Consider the following 18,842-nt stretch of genomic DNA (forward strand, 5'->3'; position numbering starts at 1 on the left):
CACGCTGCTCACACGTGCAGCCAGACACACGGCACCGGCTGTCACAGGCACCGGTGCCAACATGCGGGCGCGCGCCCTGGCTGGCACATGTGCCCCCCACTGCCAGCCCCCCCCAGCTCAGCTTCCTGCAGCTGCTCGGCCCCGGCTTCCCCGCTCGCAGCAGGGCTCGGGCCCCCCCGTGCTCCCCCGGCGCGGGCTCGCTGGGTTGGTTGGTACGTCTTTGGCAGAGCTGTACTGTACATCATGTTGACAGTAGAAATTACATCCTGAGCTTATGTTTTACACTCTGCCCTGTCAGAACTCACTGCAGCCCAGTGATCAGGACAAATTGAATAGCATCCCGCCCGTGTCAATATTTATTTCATTTTACAAATGCAGCCCGATGCGGGAACGCGGGGGGAGCGGGGGCCGGCGCCAGCGCTTGCGAGGAAGCACAGCCGAGCTGCTAATACATCACACAGCCTGACACAGCCCCGAGAGCGTGGACATGCGCTCAGGTGCTGCAGTGGGCTCCGACATCACTGCAGTCCTCCTGGCCTGGGCAGCGGGGCCCGCGCCCGAGACAGCGCAGGGGCCCCGTTGGGCAGCACAAATGCGGCCTGCAGACTGCACGTGCACGTGCCACAGGCGCACAAAGGCCCGACAAGCTCACAATTCGGCAGATGAGACCAGGCCTGAGCATGTGCAAGAAAACAGCGGGCAGGGTAGGGGTCCGCTACCAGAGAAACCTTGCACTGATAAGCAAAGCGGCAGCCTGGATGCACGGTGCCAGGCACAAGAACCGTGCCCCAAGGAGCTGCCCCATCCCACCGGGGCCACAGCAGGCTCGCCACGAGCTCGGATGTCCAGGCGGCACCCGCTGCCCAGATGCAACTAAGGCTGAGCGGGTCTGGGGGAGCAGGCGCCAGGGCCAGGGCTCCCTGGCTGGTGGCTGTGGGGCAGGGCAGCATTTCCAGCACAGGCTGTGCGAGCATCACCAAGCATGGCGGGGCCAGGCAGGGGTGCGCTCCAGAGCCCAAGGCCTGGCCCCAACCCCGGCTCCAAGCAGCACCGCGGTGAGAGGGGCTACGTACAGACCATGTGGGCCCTATAGCAAGGCTAGCAGGTGCTTAGGGCACCATCACATGCAGACCAGGCAGAACAAATTCATCCAGGCCTGCTGCAGACCTGTTCCCACTGCACAGCCAGCCCTGCCGCGTAACGGGTACGCAGGTGGGAAGCTCAGAGCTGGGCACCTGCAGCTGCATCCAAGCCCTGCCAGCACCGGTGCCAGAGGGGCAGCCTGCTGCAGCTGCCCAACCAGGGACGGGTCTGTAGGGAGCCATCTGCCCCGCAGCAGGGCCAGCAGATGTGCATGCATATGCAGGCATGCACACGCGCACCCAGCAGTCACTCGCGTCCACTTGTGCTCCGAGCTGGCTGCTCTGCTGGGCCCCTGAGGCTGGCAGGGGAACGTGCACAGGAAAGAGGACCCAAGGGAGCAGCCTGGCAGGCCTGGACTCCAGGGCCTCTGTTTAGCTCCAGGCTAACAAGTCCCCTGTCCTCTTGCTCAGGCCCCAGGTGGGCCCCTCATGCCCAGCCCTCCCGTGGGCACGGATCCTGCCCAGGGAAGGGGCGGGTGAAAGCGCGGGGGCAGCAGGAGGTGCCCAACGGGCGAGACAGAGACGGAGGCGCGGTGCCTCCTGCCGGGGCCAGGAGCAGAGCTGCCGGGTAGAGCCGCAGGAGCTGCGGGGACCCTCCAGACAGCAGGCACCAAGCACAGGAGGGCGAGCGGCACAGACCAGGGAAGTCGGGGCGTGCTGGGCTGGGCTGGGCTGTCCCAGCCCTTAGCCCCAGGCTTGCTCAGGACCAGAAGCATCCACGGGTTGGAGGCCACAGGGCAGGCTCTTGCTGGGCTCTCGCAATGGCGCCAGCCCCCGGAAGCCCATCGCTGCTCGGTGCAGGGGGCAGCCGTGCCAGCCCAGCCCAGGGCCTGAGTCCACCCGCTCGCCAGCCGCCTCCGAGCCGCAGCAGGCAGAAGCTGCCGAAGCAGCGCTGTTGCCCACGGAGGAACCTCACCGCCTCCTGAACCATGTTCCCGACGAGTGCATTAGAGCGGGATCAGAGTCTATATCCCACTTAATGCCTTGGCGAGACCACCTGCCTCGCAGCTCATCTCCGGCAGCCATCACCGCCGGGGCTCGCAGAGATGGGCCAAGAAGTTGCAATTATTCCACCAACACATTCCTCTTTCCTCCTGTCAACAGCGCTGTGCAGCCGCATCTCCTCCTCCGAAACAAGGTTCGAGGCCAGTTAACTCTCCCCTTTCTGGGGAAGGAGGTGGCTTGTCTACGGGGAGCCGGCGTGCGCTCGGCGTGGCAGGGTCTCTGGAGACCGCAGGACGACACGCAACATCCAGTCCTACCTGCCCCAGAAATCACGCGCCTTTTGCCTGCAGTAGAGAGGGCAGGAGCCAGTCCCTTTCCGTGCTCCTGCCCCGACGCTCAGAGCAGAGGAGGACGATATGCTCAACACAGAGCTGCTGGCACCAGGCTGGGGCTGCACAAAGCAGAGGACAACGCCACCCACCGTGCCGGCGATGCAGCTCGGGCCTCACCTCAAGATCCCCCCTGCGACGGCAGCCCTGCGCTGCCCCGACTCCTGGCTGCGCCACCTATTAGACCACTTCTGTCAGCAGCTGCTGTTGGGCCACTGGGATGGGCATGGGGCTTCCTCCCGGGCCTGCAACCCTCGCTGGGATCAGTCTGACAAGGCCAGAGATGAGCGCCGGGTGCACTCCCCAAGCACAGCAAGCTGCTTGCTGCATAGGCGCTGTCTACAGCAGGGCAGCACCCGCCTGCCAGCTGCACAAGCAACATGTCCTCCACGTGGAGCAAGGGCCTCGTCTCTCGTCACTTCTGGAAGAGCAACAGGACACCAGTTGTGTCCCCGGCGTGGGTGGGAGCAGCAGGGCACTCCCTGTTTGTGCCATGGCTGAACTCGACCTGGGGGCTCCAGTGCAGTGAGGATGGGGCCTGTGGGACTGGGCTCCAGCTCTGCGGTCTCAGACCTCCCTCCGTGGAAACAGGCAAGAGGAAAACCCGGTGCTGCAGACAGCAAGCCCCTCCACCTCTCCCCACTGTGCCGTTGCGAACCTGGGGCCCCAGGCCTGCCCCACTCTGCCGGGACACCGATTCACAGCATCTCTGCAGATCCTGAACATCCGCGAGCGCCAAGCAGAGAAGAGAGCTGGAGATACCAATCGTGGCGACGCCTGGCACAGCAGCGTATGCAAGTGCCGGAAGTAAATGGGCAAGCACTGCCAGGCTGTAGACGTGCTGAGAAGGGATATTCACCTGGCTACTAACTCCATTTATCCAAGGAAGCCCTTTAGCAGCCACGCGATTAACTGCTGCATGCTCCCTCCAGCTTGCAGCTCCCACGACCACAAAGCACCGGGTCCCGACCTAGACCTGCCCCCCCCACATTTCCGCTGGGAGCAGCCCCTCCCCAGACCAGGCCCAGGCACCATGAGGAAAGCGGAGAGCCCTGCCACCCCGCCATGGCTCGGCCTTGATCCATGGCGCACGACACAGGCAGATAACGATGAATAATGAAGTCCCCTTGCTAATCTCCCCCTAACTCCAGCTGTAATAAAGCTGGGACGCAAAGCCCATTCTACTTAGCAAAAGTTTAATCTTTCTCGTCCTTGAAGTAAATCTCTGGGTTTCCTTTCTGGTTTCTTGGAATTATTCTCCCGGCGGGGGACTTCCGCCTCCGCTTTTCTTCTTAGCTGGACTGGAACGCGGGCTCAGGTAAAGCTGCTTTTCCACGGGAACCTTCCACCGACTTGTCACTCAGGCCGGCAGGACTGAGAGCCCACTTGCTTTCCTCATTGCAAGTTGCCTTAATTTGAAGTTTTAATTATTGTCACCTTTGATGTTGCCTTGAGAAGCTCCAAAAAGAGGGCACAGCAATGGGTTCCAGCCACGCTGGGAGGAGATTGCATTGGTTAAAATTCTCACACAATCATTGTTTAGGAAAAGTATTTCCAAAGTTTAGAAGATTTTCTCCTACAAATCTTCTTTGGTCCAAGTTTCAAAGAAATTTTAATTGCAAAGAAAGTCTCAAAGTCTCCCTCAGGGGAGACAGTTCTACAGCCAGAACGGTCTCGCTCCGCAGTAATTCCTTCCCAAACACGGCATTTTCATGCTTTGTCTACGTGGCTACAATGCTTTAATTGGCCTTTAAAAACGTAAACTCTGACGGGAGGTGAAGGAACAAGATGTTCGGAGGGTCTGAGCGTTCATGCGGCCGGACTCTGGCCCCAGAGGAACCCGGTGTCCCAAAGGCCTCGTGTGCCTGAGGCTACAGCGGGGCTGGAGGCCGTCTTTGCCGGTAGCACCTGGTCCCCCGCACGAGCGGGGGCAGCCGTGCCGCGCGCTGCCAGCACAACACCCAGGCGAGTGGGCAGGACGGGACGAATGGTGACCAGGCAGACGCATCAGCCCCAGAGCCCGGGAACGAGCCCTTGGCCCAGTTGAGCAAACAGAGGTGGGAGCACTGGCTGCACAGGGGCCAGCCCTGGAAGCAAAAGACCTTTGCCCTGGCCAGGCCATCCTCCACCCCAGCCCTCGCGCCCAGCTTCGCTTTCCATGTCCGTGACCCCCTGCGCTGGGACATGGCTGCAGCCCACGAGCTGGAGCGCCAGGACCCCGCTCCTGCTGCCTAACCCACTGCGCCCCCCAGGGACTTCCCGACGAAGGCCCGAGTCCCCAGGGCGACCCCCTGCCACAGGCCTGCGCCAGCTCAGCTGTCCAGACCGGCGCTGCCCATGCCCTTCCGGCACCGAGCACCCCCCCGCCACCGACTGGTCCCACCAGCACACACCCAAGTGCCGGCCAGCGCTGGCACCTCCCTGGGTCCCAGCGCAGCAGAACTGGCTCCAACGCCCCAGCGAGGCACAGCCAGGGCTAGCAGCAGTCCCTGGCTCCCTCCAAGGGCCCTGACAAGCATCGGCAGGAGCAAGAGTGATGCAGGCTCCTTGCGAGGTCTCCCTGGTGCCACGACCTGCCAGCCACCCTGGCTGGACCCGGCCGGCGTTTTGCACCCCGAACAAGGACCAGAACAAAGCACCGGCAGGTCACGATGCGAGAGGGACAGGTCAGCCACGGACACGGCGCCTCGCTGACTGCTCAGAGCCCCGTGAAGGAGCCGCGGCGCTGCAGACGGAGGGGAGTCAGCACCCCGGAGCCTCTGACTGGACCCCGCAAGGGGCCACTCAGGAAGTTGAGTCGTGGGTGGGCACGTGGCATGGTGCTGTCATGGATAGGGACCAGCCCAGATGGGATGCAAAGGAGGGGGTGAAAGGGTCCATTTCTGTCAGGACAGGTGGTGGAGGGCAGGTCCCCTGCGGCAGGGTGCATGGGGAGGTGGCAACAGCTGCACAAGATGCAGAAATGTCTGGTCGGGACCGGAGGAGCGAGCAACACCAGAGACCCGGGGCACGTGGTCTTCTCAGGGTCTCCGAGGTCCCAACCTGCCCGCCACACTGCCACGTCTGCAGAATGCACCGGGACGCACCCACCTGTGCCCCTCCACCTCTGCAGAGACTCAGGCTTTGCACCACTGAGGTAATGGGGACACCGAGCCACCATCGCTGAAGGTTGGTGCCAACACCAGATGTGGCTGCCTGGGGGCTCAGTGGAGCTGACCCCCTTCCCCACTGCCCGAGGGCACAGCCGGACACCCTGCCTCTGCTCCCCAGGGCTGTCACCCAGCCACAGCCTGCCAGGGTGACATGGCTGCGAGCAGCCTCCGGCACCGCTGCCCAGGCCGTCCGGCTGCAACGGCGAGAATGACAGAGCGAAAGAGAAGAAAACACACCGGCTCCAAGCCGAGCAGCAACAGGGCCACTGGAGCAAGGGCCGAGAGCCAGGACAAATAAGCCTCCGCCGAGCAGTTAAAGGACAGATTAAAATAAAAACACGAAATGGAATTCTTACCCCTTGACAAACGCGGAGGGAATTGGGTTCTTTTAATCAAATGTTTGGCAGAAGCATGAATTATTTATAATTCAATATTGTGTGGTTAAATGGAAAATTGAAGATGTGTGCAGCTTTCCCATCTGCAGCTCCCCACCTTCTGCAAAAATTCCCCCAAATTCCTACGGAGAATAACAAGTGGGTATTACCGAGTGTGCCGGGTTCAAAGCCAGTTCCCTCCATCCACGGCTCAGGCTTCAAGGTCAGACTCACACTCAATGCTCTGGTTTAAATAAATATTATGGCAGGCACAGCGCTCCCAGGGAGGTCTCGCTGCTGCTGACTCTTCTTCCCCATACATTTTAATGCTCTTGGCAATTTTGTTCCTGGAAATCTCTCTCAATCCATATGACAGGAGACAGGTGACCTCTCTTCCTAGTGCACTTGATACCAGAGTCCTCTCTACAGCAGCGCGCTGTCATGGTGAGCAGACGAGATGGGGAGCGAGTACAGGGTTACCTTGCTGAAGCAGAAGCAAGCCCTGGAAAACTCGAGCCAAAAGCACCGACCAGGGAGGGACAAGCGGCAGGGAGCAGAGAAGGGGGCGCTGGCGAGCACCAGCCGGGCAAGGCCTGGGGAAGCTGGACAGGCCCAGCAGCGCCATGCTCCAGGCAGCGCACGTGGGCAGCTCGAGGCTGCATGGGGTGGTCCCCAAGCAGGGAGCAGGCGCTGCTCAGTTACTGACATCCATGATGAGGAACGAAGCCAAGCGGCTTCCCCAGCACCGCTGAAATCATTCTCTGCGGTAGCACGCGGCCGTCAGAAAGGTGGAAGAATGAGGGTAATTAGTACTGTTAATGCCAATTTCAGCCTAATCTTTCACACTTAAGAAAATTGTTCCAATGATTTTCTTACTTTCAGAGGAATTCATTAAATAAGAATTAGAAGCGAGATGGGATAACAGATAAGAGAATTAGTTCTGCAATGATGTTCTGCCAAAGCCCGCAGCTCCCGGCTCATCAAGCCCCTTGCCACGCCCCGGGTGACATTCCTTGCCTTCAGGGGCCCAGCAGCATCGCGGCACCTGCAGGCATTGGGGACATCTCATCGCAGGGCTCAGCCGTCAGCCCAGCCACGGGGCGTGCCAGGCCTGGCCTGCAGCTGCCAGGTGCTGAGGAGGAGGGGCGCCAGCTGGGGCGCTCGCTGCTGTCCCCAAAGAGGCACCCTCGGGACTGTGGGATCCACGAGCCTGGAACTGGGACCAACGCCGCAAGAGGTTCACCCCCAACCTGGATGGAGACACGGACACTGAGCAGCACCACATCAGAGAGGATGCACCCAACACGAGACTTCTCACGAGGCGGCAGCCTCAGCCCAGCTCCTGCCCGGGCGCAGGCCACCTCCTGTGTGGAACCGGCTCTCCTGGAACAACGCTCGTTTTCCACGGGCTCCAGAGCCATTCACGTGGCGCCGGGTGGAGTCTGCCGGCCACGAGCCCTCCTCCGGGCCAGAACCACAAGCAGAAACCATCATTTTTTGCCAGAGCAGGCCCAGGAGTGAGCATCATGCCAGCTGGAAAGTGGCTCCCAGGCAGCATCAGCACATGACAGAGGATGGACGGGGTGAACTCCACCTCCCTGCTGCAAAGCCTGCATCTGGGGGTGGCCCTGACTGGACAGAAACAGATGCGGGGCCACCTGACACCTGTGCCCACAAACATGGTCATGCCCCAGGCCCTTGGATGCTCACAGGATGCAGCGTGCCAACAACTGAGCGACCACGGAGCACTCGGCAAATAACGAGCTAAACAATGACCACCTGTCTGTAGCAACATGCAGGAGGCGGCAGCGGCGGATCCATGACGCATTTAATTATTCACAGGGGATTTATTATTTATTCGGAATCACCTGCTTCACTACGCTAACAACTGCTGTCATCACTTGCTCGTGTCCCACCCCTACGTGCCAGGCACGGGCGCTGCACGGGGATGCCGCCCCAGGGGACAGGCTTGCAGGCCAGCAGCGCCAGGCCTGGCACATGTCCATACAGCAAGCTTCGCTGCCCAGCCCAGCCAGATACCCAGAGGCAGTCACGCAGGGGCTCTGTGCAGCAGGGCTGCGACCTGGGGGGAGCAGCAGCAATAGCACCGGGACCACCCAGCCCCTCTCACCAGATCTCAGCTTGACGTGTCCAGCCATGCCCAGATGCCCACGCAGCTGGCTGGGGGAGATGCACTGGCAGGGGCTCCCCCCAGAGCCCCCAGGGGAATGGCGCCCCTCTCCCTGCAGCACCGTGTCCTGTGTCAGACCCCCTGCCACAGCTCTCTACGTGCACAGCCCAGCGTGGCTCCACGCCCAGCGCCCCTGGAATCTGCCTGTGCATCTAACTCACTTGAGCCCATGACCCAGGGACCGCAGAGCACTTTGCTGCCAGGCAAACTGCCCTCCCAGGCTGCAACATGGGCTGCTCGGTCTCCTCCTTCCCCCCAGCTGCCAAGGGAAAAACCAGGATGGAGACAGGAACCAACCAAGCCCCCCTCTCCTGCCTCGAGAAGGCAGAGGTCTCTCTGGGCCCGGTCCCTGGAGGGCACCGATGCCCCAACAGTGCAGCGAGGAGCACGATGCAGAAACCAGGTGCAAACAGCTCTGCATGAAGATGAAGGCAGCCCTCGGGGACAGCAGCTGGGGCTTTGAGAGGAAGCCAGGGCCAGAGGCCAGTTCCCCAGGCCCTGCGCGCAGAGCAGTTATTACACGTGTTCCTACCTACAGACAAGCACGCTGCCGCACACGCAAAGGGCAAGCGGAAGCTTTTAGCATCCTAGCTGGAGAATTGCGTTTTATTTCCTTCCACAGACAATAAATTCTGCTCAAAAATAAAAGGAGGAAAGGAAGTACAAGCCTTAATAGATGCTGGAGGAGCAGGGAGCTCACACCGGCTCCCAGCCCCGGCGCGGCTCCCAGATAATCTAGGCAATAGTTTATTTTTCTCTCCAGTATCATTTTCCCAGCTTGATCTCTACTGTCGCAGTATGATGGTTTCACCCCATTAGCCTTGCTTAAAAAAGTGATCCCAGGACTGTAAGTGTTATTGCCCACATAAATCAGGAGGCTTTGAATACGGAGCACCTTTAAATAAACAGCTGATGGAAGTGAAGTTCCGGGATCATTATTAATAGCTTTTCATTTCTGTGTCCGCTGTGCTGTGACATTCTTTCCCAGCAGAAAGCCTCCGCTTCCAACCCCCAGTACATCTGATCCCACGAGTCCTCCAGTCAGAATGAATGACTGTACCTTTGTGTTAATTGCATAGCCCGTTCCACAAACTGAATACTAATATTAACTAGCGAGAGGAGAGGACTTCGCGGAGCTGGAGCCAGGGGACAGTTTGAAGTGATGGGCACCACTTCCCTCCCTGCCCTCGCCACGCAGCGCGACGCGGCGCTCCCCCAGCTCGAGGGCCGCTGTACGCTGGGCCCCCGGCCACCGCCCTGGGAAGAGCGCCTCCTGCTGGGGAGACGCCCCACCACGCACGCACGCCCGGCCTAGGCCCCTCAGGGCAAAGCCGCCATCCGCGGACATCGTGCCAGGGGAGGCGACTGCTACGGACCCGCCCTGCCGGCTCTCGCCTGCTGCTTCAGCTGCTTTCCCCGACCGGGGCCAATTTATTTTTACCGGCGAGTCTCAGGCAGGGAAGCATCGATCCGCTCGTCCCCCTCCAGTCATTAGCGTGCTCCCCGGGGAGTCACGGCAGGCGCATAGCCCGGCATCGCTGGGAGCTATTAGGAACCGCAGAGAAGGGGCCGGGAGGCAGAAACAAGAGTCGACAGCAAAGGGACCAGGCCCTCCAGGAGGGCGGCCACAGGCAGGGACCGATGGAGGGGGGCGCAGCCGGCTGGGCCAGGGCCGCGGCAGGCACAGAGGACAGGAGCACCCCGTGCGCATCCGTCCAGGGGCAGCAGGATGGTGGAGACACCCCACCCCCGGCTGCGCTGCTCGTGGCAGGGCTCCCTGTGCAGAGGCTGGCCCGGGGCAGGGCGAGGCAGACCCGTGCCACACGCCAGCCGGGCGCCAGCCCCCTGATGTGCCGCGCACGAGCCCCACGGACCGTGCAGGGCCGAGGGCTCCAGCCGCTGCAGCGCTCAGGTTTCCTGTCTCCCCAGCGAGAAGGCTCTGGACAAAGGCACCAGCACAGGCGTGACACGGGCTTGCGTGGTGCCAGCAGTCTGCATGCGTGAGCCCAGCCCCAGACTCCAGGCATCCCCATGCAGGCAGGCAGCGCTCGCCACCCAGACCCACCGCTCCCGGCAGCCCGAAGCAGGCTCCCCAGAGCCAGCCTCAGTCACACGCTCCAGGCTGGAGCAGAGCCCTGGACGGCTGCGCCCCAACGCCTGCCCCAGCTTAATGAGGAAAGGAGCGCTGGGAGCTCCGGGCCGCAGCCAGGCCCCGCGCGAGCCACATAAGGAGACTAATTGGCTGACGCCACCACAAGCACAGAAGTTTGGGGCCCTGGTGCTGACTCCGCAGCTTCTCCACCAACTTTCCTGGATGCCCTACGCGGCCCCGCGCCAGCCTGGCTCGACAGCAGGTAGAGACTCCCTGCGCATGCGGCTCTGCTCCCTGCGGCGCATGGGCTTCCAGGGGCACCTGGGCCCAGAGAGCTCGCAAGAGCAGCTGACGCAGGGAAGGAGGGAGCAGGGAACCGTGCAACTGTGCCCAGAGCCAGAGAGCAGCCTGCATCCACATGGGCCCAGCGGGATCGTGGCGTGTGCCAGCGGGGGTACACATGTGACTCCTTCCCTTTCCAAGTCTCTGGCGGCATTCCAGCTGCACACACAAGCCTCGGGGCATGTGCACACACATGCACCCAGGCACACACCGTACACATGCACCCCACCATACATGCACACACTGGCACGCTACCACACTTGCCCACAGGCAAACGCCTGTGGTTGGCTTTGTCACACCCCCCCCCACACACACTGCCTGTCTGCTTCCCTGCTCTCCCTGTCACTGCACTACTGTCTTGCACGCTCGCTTCCCTCCGTTCCTGCAGCTGCTCCAGGCCCCTCTGACCTCGACGGACGATGATCTGATGGTGTCAGGACTCGCACACGCAGCCCCAGGGCCTCAGTGCTCGGCCAGGCCTGCTGGCAACCAAACACACACCTTCCTCCTCTCCGACACACCCTGACCCGTTGCCCCATGCCAGGCATCCGTCCTTCGGCTGCCGAGCTGGTCACGGGCCCCGACTTCTCCAGGCAGCGGCACTGCCCTGAATACCCGGCTACCCGCTGTGCCCAGCCAGCGTCCACGCCAGAGCTCTCCGACCCTCGCTGTGGCCTGCACACCCCTGTGGCATCGCACTTGTTCCGGGCTCCCAGAGCACATGCAGACCGCGGTGCCCACGCTCGGGAGCCGCTGCGCCCTCCCTCAGCTGCAGCTGGCAAAAGCCTCCTTCAAAGCACAGACCTGGCTGCAGACACCTCTGTGACCTCCGGGCTCCACGCGGGACGTGGCTGCAGCCCTGGAAAAACTACAGTCAGGGCAAAGTGCGGCAGCGCATCTTCTCCCTGCCACAGGCCACCACGAGCTCCTCGCCCCACCCGGGGACCCTGCTCCAGGCACAGCGCGCTCAGTCCTGAAGCACCTGGAGCCCCTCGGCCACTCTGCAACATCTCCCGGGGCAATGGCACCGGTGACCAAGCAGACGAGACCCACGGGCACGCGAGGCAGAACCTTCCCCGGAGCCGGGAGGTGGAAGTCGGCCACGCAGGGGAGACCCCAGGGCACCCACAGCTGCACTGCGACGCAGCCCTCCCGTCACTTGGCAAAGGCTGGGCAGGCAGCCCCTGCACGTGCCCATGCAACCAGACTGCACGTGTGCCCATGCACACACACATAAGCAGACCATGTGCACAGGAAATCACACGGGAGGTCCTATAAAGGAATTGAGCTGCTCCCCCAGGCTGTTGCTATTATTTCTATTAATAAACACTTGGGAGGTGCCAGACTGCACAGGGATCGGGCCTGAGGCGAGTGAGGGCAGGGAGGCAGTCACCACGCAAGCACTCGTGCCAAGCACCCGCCTGCCTGGGACGCCGGGTCTCACACACAGCCTGCCGGCCCAGCCCAGCCCTGCTGTCCCACGCTTGCTGTGCAACGAACTTGGCCCCCAGGTCAAGGGCTGTGTGCGCACGAAGGAGGACGGATCCGGGCCCTGCAGGGGAGCGGCCTCAGCCGATCCCAGCCCCAGCAAGGGACCCGACAGCCCCAGGCAGACCCTCTGCCGAAGGAACTGGGCATGCTCCAGGGGCAGGAGATCTGGCCCTGGCTTGCACGTGAACCTCGCCTGCAAATCTCACGCAGGGCTCACACACCTCCCTGCCCCACCACAGCAGCAGCCGGGAGCGTCAGGGCTACGAGTCTGGGCGGAGGCAAGCCCGGGCCAGTGGGCTGGCAGTGCTGGTGCTCTCCGGCTCCCCCGGGCAGGGGCTGCACCCCCCCGCCCTCCCCGCGGGCACCAGCGAGACAGTCCCGAGGACGCCTGCCCCCAGGAGCGGCACAACACATGCTGCTGCAGGACTGGCCGCGGGGGCACCGTGCCGCCGGCCCCAAGCCAGGAGACGCGCCTGGGCAGCCTGACCGAATCCGGGGACATTTATCGGAAGGAGGTGGCGGCACAGCGGATGCCTCTATCTCGCCTGGCTCAGCACTTGGAGCCTGCTGGGTCTTGTGATGCAAGCCGCCGCCTCAGCTCGGAGAGGCCCCAGCATCACCAACTTACCGCCGATTTATTTTGTGCTGGCTCCCAGCGCCGCGCCCACCATCCATCTCTAATTAACCAAAGCGCACGGGCACGCCGGGCCTGAGCCCAGTTCATCAATCCTGGATTGATGGTGCTGGGGTCAGTCCAGCAGGCACCAGCCGCGCTCCGCACAAACCTGTCAACAGCTCATTAGGACAGAGCCCTTCAGCGCTCGCCTGCCGTGGCTCAGGCAGGCGTTGGGGATGCCACGCGGTGCCACGGGCCGGCGGCAGCCACATCGCCTGCCAGCACAGTGCCCGGGCTCCGGGCAGCGCCGCGGTGCCGAGCTCCAGCACTCCCACTCCTGCGCCGCTCTCTCCCGGCTGCCTGCCCGGGCCTGGGCACAGAAAGCCTGCGCCATACGACCGCCCCGGGGCGCTCCCAGCCCACGCACCGAAGCGGAGGTGCTCCCGCCTGGGGCGCACGCCCTCCCGCACCCCGCTGCACGGCCAGGAGCAGAGACGTGGGCGCCAGCCAGGAGGACGCGCCCAGACGCCGGCCACGCTTGGGCCCAGTACCACGACTGCCTTGTGCCACAGCGGCCGCCATGGGGGAACCTGGGGTCTGGCCTCACCTCTGACGGCGCCTGGCAAGTGCCTGCACTAATTGGCACCAGGAAGCGAGGCTGCACGGCTCCCTCTGGCACCAGGTGCGCAGGGAAGGGCCCGTGACCTCCCCAATCGGCCCCCGGCACTGGTGCCCTCCTGGGCAGGCCTGAGCACGAAGGGGCTCATGTGCCAACCGGCAGCCCAAGCGTCCCGCGGCCCCCGGGGAACAGGGAGCAGCTGGCTGCAGCCGTGCACAACCGGGTCCCCTCGGGCAGGGCTGCTCCACGTCCCCAGGGAAAAGCCTGTGGGGACTGCCAGGGAAGGGGCCTTCCACCGACCCTCCTGGCTCTCGGGAAGATGCCCGAGGCCTGGGCACTTCGAGTGCGCTCCTGCGTCCTCTAACAGGCCTCCCCGCAGGGAGAAGCAGACTTGCCTTCAGCCCAGGAGCCGCTCGTGTCCCTGCTGCTGCTGGGAGAAGAGGCGGCTGCGAGCAGGGCCCGCAGGGCAGGGGAGGTGGAGCGGAGGCTGGTCCGGGCGAGGGATGTGCTTGCAACCCGGGCGCTGTTCCCAGCAACGGGCGGCTGGAGAAGAGCCCTGCCAACACCAGGACATGGCCGCCCCGGGAGTGGGGGAAAGGGGCAGCGAAGAGGCAGCCTCGGGGGGCACACGGTGCAGAGGGGTCCTCTGCCACCCCCAGGGCTGCCTGCTGCCCAGAGCTGCCAGGCCCTTCCCTGCCCCTCCTGGGAAGGGGGAGCCCTGCAGGCTGGGGTCCCAGGGACTGCTCCTGCCCCAGGAAAGGCAGGAGCAGGAGGCCCTCACACCTCAAGAGCCAGCTGCTCATCACGGCTGACAGCTCAGCCCCTGGGGCCGGCCTGCCGGCACTCGCTCTGCTCGGTCCTTCCCCGGGGCGGGCAGACGCCACATCTGACCTGAGCGGCTGCCTCCCTCCCTGGGACGGAGACGGGGGCCGGCACCCGAGGCCAGCCCAAGGGCCCCAGTCGTGCCCGAGAGAGGCCTGGTGCGTGCTTGGGGGCTAAGGCCCCCTCCAGCCCCGCGGTCCCGGGACTCCAGGGCAGGGACAAGAGAGACGCTCTTGGGAGCCCTGAAGAAAGGCCCGACGGCGCTGGTAGTCCCGGATCCAGGCTCGGTAACACCGAGAGAGGCTCGGCACCCGCCACCCCGGGCCACAGCTGCATTGGCCCCCAGCACAGCGGGCGAGCCGCCCGCCCGGGGCAGAGCCTGCAGGACACGCACGCGGGAGGCAGCCCGCGAGCAGGCGCGCTCGGGGCTGCGCGGCGCTCGGGCCCTGGGGAAGCTCCGCTCACCGACGCACGGCGCGAAGGCTTCACTTGCTCCTGCAGCTGCTGCTGCTTCCAGACTGCTCCGCAAGGCGCCCGCGCCCGCCCCCCCGCCAGCCGCCCACGTGTGGGCACACACGCATGCGGGTACGCACACACACGTGCACCCCCCGCTCTGCCAAAGGAGGTTCAATTTCTCTGACACTTCTATTATTGGCGACACGTTTCTATGGTGACGCCCGTCCTGCCACGTGACTGGCTGCTGGAGAGGCATGTGGTCATCAGCAACTTCAGGTGAGTTGAGGCCCCAAGCACAAGTCACCTGCAGTCATTAACGCCACCAGCTGCAGTTAATTAGGAGATTAGCAAAACCACCTCCAAGAGCTCCGAGCGCCAGCAGCTGAGCGCAGCCGCCACCGCCAGGCAGTGCCCGGGGTGTCACAAAGCCCAGCTCCTGCGCCGTGGCGGGCACAGCCGAAGCCGCATGCCAGGCTGCCCACCACGCCGGGTAGGGGCTCACAGGGGTGCTGCAGCCAGGCACCCCTGGCCAGCGCCTCCAACAGGAGCCAGGAGTGGATCCAGGTCCCAACACACGTGCAGCGTGGCCCCAGGCCCAAAGGGGCAGCAGTGGCTGAGCACAGCCACACAGCACCAACTGGCCCTGGGCACTGGGCTAAGTCTGGGCCACCCCAGACAGACTATGGGCATGGCCCATGCCAGCACAGGGGAAGCGCATGGGGATCAGAGTGCCTCAAGAGTAAGGGGCCTCCTCAAGGGTAAGGGGGAGCTCACGGAGGCCCGGAGGGCTGCGGGTAGGGGCTTGGCTTGTAGACACAAAAACATACCTGCTCTAAAAGCCGGTTTCTGCAAACAGGAGCAGCCTCTCACACGGGGCGAGGGCCCCCAGCCCAGCTCCCTTCTTGCACAGCTCCATGCTCGCTCCCCGGGGCCCACACAAACTCGCTGCAAGCTCCAGAAATCGGAGCTGCCCCTACGCAGGAAGAGCCCAAGCGAGGGCCCACAGCAAGGTCAGAGGAGCAGCGTATCCCAGACACCGCAGGGGATGAGGGAGACCCTGCTCCTGGGTGGGGGGTGGCTCAGCCCAGCTGAAGGGATTAAAGACAGCAAATCTCACCTCTCTGCTGCCCAGAAATTCCTGCACTAGAAGAGCCCCAAGAGAGATGGGGGTGGTAGCAAAGACCCATCACCCCCTCCTCCAGTGCAGGGGAGGTCCCATCACCAGGGACGGGGGGAGGGCTGCAGGCACAGAGACCCCCAGGGCAGCCCAACCAGGGGGCACAGGAACAAAGATAAAATCCAGTGCTGCACCGAGCTGCTCTGCAACAAGCCTGCCCCCCCCGCCACTAGATCTCACGGGCCTCAGCACCACGCCATGAAGACAGACAGACAGAGACACAAAGGCAGACCAGGGGAAGCCGGGCCATCACTGTAATCAGGCTGTTGCAAAGGATAAGCCTGGAACTGGCTGGATGTGACATCCCCATGCGTTCACTTGCTCCTTTCACAGGCTTCGCAGATAATAAAGTCACGATTAAGTGCAACAAAGGCTCTAAATCCTGCAGCGAGGACCCCTGCGGTGGCTGCCAGCAGGATCTGTGCGCCTGTGGCTTAGCACCCAGTACCACCCCCGGGGGGGGTGGCCAGCGCAGGTGGCGCGAGTCGTAGCAGACGGAGGCCGCCCAGCACCAGGCTGCAGCGAGCACCTGGCCGGCGTGGATGGCAGCGAGCGAGCAGCGCCGAGGACCTCAGCACCCGCTGTCTGTGCTGGCCAAGGTGGGGGGGGGGCCACTAATGGATGCCTCTGCTGCCAGCACACAAGTGCTGGGCACTGCACGACCGAGCAGGGCTGGGCAAGTCCACATCCAGCTGCACCAAGAAGAGGGGACTGGAAGCCACACCGGGGACAGAGCTGCCCAGGTCAACCTGTGATGCTGCAGCAGGGTCCGGCAGCAGTGGGAGCTCCAGACCGGTCTCCCCATCTCACCCACAGCTCCGAATTACCACCTCCGGCACCCAAAGGAGGCAGCTTCAGTCCCAGCTTCGTGGGGAAGGCACAGCTGCAGCGCCAGGCAGGGATGTGGGGCAAGCCCAGAGCAGGACCACACAAGGGCTGGGAGCAGCACCCGGGACCAGGCCGCACCCCCTTCAACAGCCGCATCCATCCAGAGCACAGGGAACGCCACGCAGCATGCTGGTGCAGCCCCAGGGCAGAGATCATGGGACGGCAAACCTCCGCCCAGAGCCCAGCTGCCTGCCACGGGCATGAACTGACTGGGATGGCCCTGCGACACCATCACACAGCACTTCAGACAGCCGCACCACCTGAACCTCCCATGTGTGATACCCCCTGCCCGCAAACACTGAAGCACATCTGCGCCAGGCCCTTGCATGCACATGCTGCAAACAACATGCAAAAGCCAGCCTGCGCTTGCAGGCACCCCTGTGTTCACATGTACAAACACCGTGTGGGGACCAACGGGGGAGAAAACAAGCACGACCACGTTCCTCCTCTGACCAGCCTCCCTCTGCTTCCCAAGCGCAGGCTGCTGGGCAGCAGACAAGACTATTTAGAAATTCTTTAATTGCATTTGAGAAAGACAAAGTCAGATCAGATTTGACCCGAAACAAAGGTTTTGTAAGAGGAAGCTTTTAAATCGTGTAACGCCTCCATGCAAATACATCAAGTCAAAGGTTTTCCCCTGCAGCCTTTGCAACCCGAATCCTGCTGCCTGGGGCTAGCGCCCACAGATGACAGTGGAATTTGCTAGAAAGTAATTATAAATAAAAGTGAAACAACTGCCTGTGTTTCCCTATCAACGTGAAGAGCAATCCAAACTGTAACAGCCCAAAATACAGCGCAACCAGTACCTTGAGGGCCAGTGCTGCAAATCTGAATCCATGCAAGTAGGAGCAGAGCTAGGGAACTTGGCTAATTCTTATTTTTAAGAAACAGCCACAGTTGTTATGTGAAACAAGAGCAAGGGCATCTGCTTCTATAGGCTCTCCCTGCCCTGCCAACACCTCCTGCAAGAAGGGCTAGCTTCATCCAGAGGAAAGTTTTTAAAACTCACCTCATCGTAGCAACAGCTTCTTCATCCAGGGCATGAAATCAAGGTATCGCATTATACCGGGGCAAACGCTTCCTGTTGTTGCAGGGACAAAACTGGCATTTACTGTATGTAAAATGGCGAGGCTCTTTAAGCTGCGCATTTCTAGCTTTAAGCCACTCTCCAGCCAGCCTTCCCTGCAGGGGACCCAGCCTGGGTCACGCTACCCAGCGTCTCGCTGAAGCCAACCTGGCCACGCAGCATGCAAGGCAGGGCCGAACCTGGCCCAGCCTATTCGGAACGAAATGGGCTGCGCGTTGTGCTGTAGCCGCAGCTACGTCAGCACTTCCAGGGCTCATCCTGAGACCCACCGTCCCCCCACCTATCCTTCCCGTGGGCTGGACTGTGGCCAACAAGGTCTCAGCCCAGGAAGAGCAATCGAGACTCCTGCTCCTGATTTTTTCAGTGTCGGGCGCTGAGGCCAGTCGGCCCCAGGATGCAGCTGGCACTCAGGATTTTGAAAAAAGATGAGGATCGGCTGTGATCTCCAGCTCCGTGGAGGGTCTGTGCCAGCCCCCCAGAGCAGAGGAGGGGGAGCACCACAGGTCCCCTCGAGACACTCAGCAAAACCCAGGGATGCCTCCAAGCTGAGCTTCTGGGGAGCAGGGCCCAGGGCACATGGCTTGGGAGCCTGGAGCTGGCAGCGCTGCTGGAGCACCCTCATCCCTGAGACGAAAACGAGTGCCGGGGAAAGAGCCTGAATTTGAAACGTCCCCAGGAGAACATCAGGCTGCAGCGTGTGGTTATCATTAGGAGGCAGGGTGTTACCCACGGCCTATTGCTGGCTCTGCAGAACCAGGGAGATGCAGCGCCTCGCTCCCCAGGCCACGCTGAGATGGGGAGGCAGGGAGGCCTGTGGGCGGTTGGCCTGGCCCCTGCTGCTCACAGGCCCTGCCCTGCCCTGCCCAGCGGTTCACCCCTTCCTCCCCGAGCTGTCGGCATCGCCGGGCTGCCCGCAGCGCTCTGCCCATGTAGAGGACGGGAGGGAGCAGGAGCAAAACCCCCTCGCTCCCAAAACTTCACAGCACGTTCCGAGCCAGGCAGGAACAAAAGGCAGAGTTGGGGCGGCCGCTCCCTCCCTCCGTGGCGGCGCGGGCAGGT

The 18,842-nt window shown here is 62.7% G+C and overlaps 1 protein-coding gene across 2 annotated transcripts in view; it reads right to left on the reverse strand.

The window, feature by feature from the left end:
• The window catches only part of CDH22 (cadherin 22), a 70,417-nt gene that overhangs the window by 50,496 nt on the left and 1,079 nt on the right, over positions 1-18,842 (reverse strand). The window contains exon 1 of one of the 2 annotated variants that reach the window (XM_090020662.1): positions 17,706-17,726. The exons of the other annotated variant lie outside the window; for it this stretch is intronic. The gene's annotated coding sequence lies outside the window, so the exon portion shown is untranslated. Of the gene's footprint in view, positions 1-17,705; positions 17,727-18,842 lie in introns of those variants that run through there. 2 annotated transcript variants of the gene reach the window in all.

The sequence above is a fragment of the Crocodylus siamensis genome, chromosome 10 (genome assembly GCF_052110815.1).
Source record: "Crocodylus siamensis isolate JL-2025a chromosome 10, ASM5211081v1, whole genome shotgun sequence".
In the NCBI taxonomy this organism is placed as follows: domain Eukaryota; kingdom Metazoa; phylum Chordata; order Crocodylia; family Crocodylidae; genus Crocodylus; species Crocodylus siamensis.